The sequence below is a fragment of the Adiantum capillus-veneris genome, chromosome 3 (genome assembly GCF_014529385.1).
Source record: "Adiantum capillus-veneris isolate H3 chromosome 3, ASM1452938v2, whole genome shotgun sequence".
In the NCBI taxonomy this organism is placed as follows: Eukaryota; Viridiplantae; Streptophyta; class Polypodiopsida; order Polypodiales; family Pteridaceae; genus Adiantum; species Adiantum capillus-veneris.
The window spans coordinates 1,015,839-1,020,431 of NC_140933.1; the positions used below are offsets into that span (position 1 = coordinate 1,015,839).

A 4,593-nucleotide genomic window follows, 5' to 3' on the forward strand; every position below is an offset into this window, starting at 1 on the left:
GCAATGTGAGCAATATGAAAATGAAATTGCGAAAGGAAATTTTCCCACCTCATTTGTTTGTCAAAGCGCTTCGTCTGCGTCATGAAGTACTTAAGACTTTGATGATCCATTCGCAGAATGAAAGGAGTCCCCAATAAATAGTGCTTCCATGAGTCTAAGGCATGTAGAACTGCAAGGAGCTCCTTTTCATATATGCCTAGAGCTTGCTCAACAAGGTCGAGCCTTCGACTCTCATAGCCTATGGCATGCCCTTCTTCGAGCAAAACAGCTCCAAGGAAATCACCATAAGCATCACATTGGACCTCAAATGGTTTTGAGAGGTCCGATAGTGTAAGTACAGGTTGAGAGATAAGCTTTTCGAAAGCATTGTTCTCCTTAGCAGACCATGTATACCTAATGATTTTCTTTGTTAGGTCATGTAATGGTCCCGCAATTTGTGAGAACTTTCCTATGAAGCGTCTATAGTATAAACACATACCTATAAAGCTTCTTAGTTCATGAAGATTCCTTGGTTTAGGCCATCCTTATTATTTCTTTTAGCCCCCGTTTGGAAATTGATTTGAGAGGCCACCATAGTGTGGTGTATTACCGCCGATATGGTACGTGGCCTTTGGGAGTTGATATACTCCGCCATTTCTTCGGTTAAGCCCGCACAAAATTGTTGCTTTTGCTCTCCAAAATACAACTTTTTGAAGACAGTGGCTTTGACTCAAAACTTGTCTACATATTTGTGGATGGATTCATTGGGAGAGAGCTTTAAGCTTTGCCATTCAATGAGTACTTTGTCAAGTTGGCATCGGTGGCCAAAAACTGCTTCATAATGGAAGCTCTTAAATCTTTCCATGTTCGTGGAGCTTCACCGTTGGCTCGTAAGCTAGACCACCATTGTCTGGAGGACTTTTGAAAGTGCATAGCTACATGGCGTAGCTTAGAGGACTCCGTGAAGCCCTCATCTCCAAACGCCGCATTGAATTGCTGGATAAAGGCCAAGACTTTGTCCGTATCACCAAAGGTTCCATCATAGGTAAGGAAAGAGATGCTCTTCCCTCCCTCTTTGAATTTCTTCAGCTTGGAATACCTCTTCCATGCGGCATAGGATCTCCTATGGCCTCTTCTTTTTGATGGTTCAAAGGTTGCACCATCACTTTCTTCAGAAGGTGAAGAATTTGAAGAAGGTGGAGAAGAGGGTGACCTCTTTCTCTCCTTTTTCTTGTCTTGATCTTTGTCGTATTCACCATAGCTTTCATAAGAGGAAGAGGATGAAGAATATGGAGAAGAGGGTGTCCTCTTTCTCGCCTTTTTCTTCTCTTGCTTTTTATCATCCCTCTTTGAATTATGGTGTGGAGAAGAGTATGATGGTCTTCTCCGCTTTGGTGGTGATGGAGAGCGTTTAGCCCGCTGTCTTTGTGGAGCCATCTCCGCCGAGGTGGCGGGAGACTCGCTTATTTCTCGTTCCTTTGGTGGAGGCTCTTGAGTTCTCCTTTGGGAAGGAGATGCATCATCAAGAAGTAAGTTCTTGAGCCCTTCATATGGATTCTCTTCTTCTTCCCGAATCGGAGAGAGACCTCTTTTGGTAGTCTGACAAGGAGGCTTCCTAGGTGTTCTCTCGTCATGGTGATGAGCTTGGAGAATCCCGTGAGCACGGAGCTGCCATTGCACTTCACTTTGGAGAGATGGATTGCCCATGGCTTGTTGAAGCCTAGAAACAAGATAGTTAACAAGCATTGAAGCATCATTAGTAGCTTGCTCATGAGCAAAATCAAAGTTATCAACATTAATTTCACTCTCTTTACTATTGTCAGCCATTCTAACAACTTTTAGGTGTAAACTTTTTAGGTGTACTTTGGCACTTCAAGCCCTAGTTGCTACTCCTCTTTACCCCTTTAGAAAAAGCACTCAAGCTACTGTACCCGCGGCTCGAATACCATTAACTGCAAGGAATAGAAGAGAGGATCTTTCAACACCAAAACATCACCGGCTCCTGTCAAGCTTCTAATAGCTCAATAGTGGTTAAGCCGTAGGCAAGCCCCGTAGGACTCCACTATTAAGACCATAGCTCTCGACGGTGATGCCCCGTTAACTGCACAAAGACAGGCGCACTGCAAGGCTGAAAAATCCCTATTCTAATTACTCACAGGAAATTAATAATACCAACCATTTGTAGCTAGCTTGAGGACCTCCCTTCTTGAGCAAGAAAAGAGAAACCTTGAGCTCTGATACCAATGTAACATTTAATGGTCTAATAACTTGTGTGTAGCGAAAATAAGCATGAACATAGTGGGCATTTCATTAAAATAGATTCCTAATGAGAATTACAAGAGTGCTTGGGTGGAGAGAGCAACAAAAAGCATAACATCTAGTTAGATAGCATCGACAATACTTTCAAAAGAGAGAGAAATTAAGCTATTGACAACAGTTGAGGACCGGATTTGCATGGAGCTAGTCCCCCCTCCAAAAGGCTTTGTATTATGGTTTCTCCCATCAAGAGAGACATTGTACAATACAATTCTGTGTGTTCCTTCAAGACTAGCTAGTGCAATGAAGATGAAAGCTTCATGCACCAAGCAAAACACTTAGCAAACACAACTTGAATTATCCCCGTTCTCAGACCCAAGACCTCACACACCTTCGAAGATGGTGAGAGCTAGCAGGGTATGAGAGTAGATTGAGAGGAAGAAGGAGTATCTTACGAGAAAGATGTACATCTCCTCACATAATCACTCATATTAGCCTAGCTTAGCTTAGTAATTAGCTTGGTAGAGGAGATGAGCATGCATTGAAGCTTGGCTCTTGGTTGGATTTGCATCCACATGCCAAGAGTGTGTTGATGTAGGCTTCTATCTCACAAGCTTGGAGTAGGTGATGAGCTCTCCATTAAAGCTTGGGAAGAGATAGTCTTCTCTTTCTTCACACATGAGATTGTGTGAGTGTGTGTGTGATAATGCCTTGCAAAAATCAGCCCCTTCTCTCTCTTGGGCGAGCCCTCTTGCTATTTGCTCTTGCTGAGCCCTCATTGGCTCTCCCCAAGTCAAGCGAATGACAATTAAGCAACATAAGTGATAGCCTTCTGACATGTGTCCCCCTTTCCCCTTTTGTGATAGCTTTAGGTAACTAAATAATTAAACTAAACTCTCATTGGAGCCCTTTGCCTCCTGGCCAATAGGAATCAAGCAAGCCATTGGGCTACTGAATGCTCATTGGACCCCTTGTGAGACTGTCCAATAGTCTTCTAGTAGACTTAATTCTCATTGGTTTCTTTTATTAAATGTTTTTAAATTAATTAAACTAGATTTACTCTAGCTTAATACTCATTGGTCCACTTCAAGGGTCATCCAATAGAAACTGGGCACACCTTGTGGGCATCTGGCCTAGGGAGCTGACATGTGTCCCTCATTCCCTTTGTGTAAAGGGAGCCTGTGTGTGTGTGTGTGTGGCTTTCTCTCTCTTCCCCTAGAAGAAGGGCTCTCCCCCTCCCATGTAGGGATATGCAAAGACTTTTTAGCTACACACAAAGCATCCAATTTCCCCTAGGGTTGACCTTTGGACACAACCTTTGAATTTTGGAACCTTAGCATTTTGGAAGTCTTAATGGGCTGAACCTTAGGGTCTTTTTAGCCCATTGTTGCACATGGATCTTTTGCACATGGCCCTTCCTTTGGATCCCTATTTTCCCTCCTTTGGATCCCTACTGTGGCCGGTCTGCTAGCTTAACCAATATTCTAGCTTTTTCTCCCCTGGCACTTCCCCATAATAAATGATCAGTTTAATATGAGAAAATCATTTAATATGAGACCATGTCTTCATATGTATCTGCACCGTCTTTGACCTTTTCTCGATCCTCGGGTGTAAGCATGCCAAGAACCTCTCGATCTTGAAAACATCTCCACTTTGCAATTGGGTAGCAGCAGCTAGTTGCTTCCACATATCTTCAAACTTGGTTAGAAACACACTGAAGTCTTCAGACACATCTTGATTTAATACCTTTAATTCAGCATCCACTTCTGCAGGTGAAAGCCTTTGATGGAAATCCTTGACAAACCGAGCTCGAATCACCTTCCATGATTTCTGATCAGGAACTTCCAACCCCTCGAGCCAAGCTTTGGCTTTCCCTTGCATCACCAGCGGCACAGCCTTTGCCTTGGCTTCATCGGTCACCATCCCCGTTGTGACAACATCGAGAGCTCTACATCTGAGATTGAGTCTTTGGCATCCTGTTCACCTAAGAACACGAACTCAAAATCTGGCACCATTTTACTGCACCAGGCCATTCTCTGAGCAATCAGTAAATCCTCAGTGGGGGCACAACTGATGGGAAGGGGGAAATGGGAAAACACCCAGCATATAATACACTTGCCTCTCTATAGCCCAGGGATCAACCCGCACCCCTACCCACACAGAATCGCACACACTATCACACAATCTGCAAACGACTACTGCATACACCCAGATTCAGACAACCCAGACGCCCATACCCAAGCACCCAATATTCAATCATAGCATCAATCCTCAAACTTCAGAGCACCCACATCTAGATACATTCAATCCAATATCGATTGACACACTCAATGCTTTTGAGACCACTCAATATCGATT

At 43.6% G+C, this 4,593-nt stretch overlaps 1 pseudogene; it reads right to left on the reverse strand.

Annotated features, from left to right (window-relative positions):
* Nucleotides 1-3,777: 3,777 nt before the first annotated feature.
* Nucleotides 3,778-4,268, reverse strand: LOC147460416 (uncharacterized; annotated as a pseudogene).
* Nucleotides 4,269-4,593: the final 325 nt, after the last annotated feature.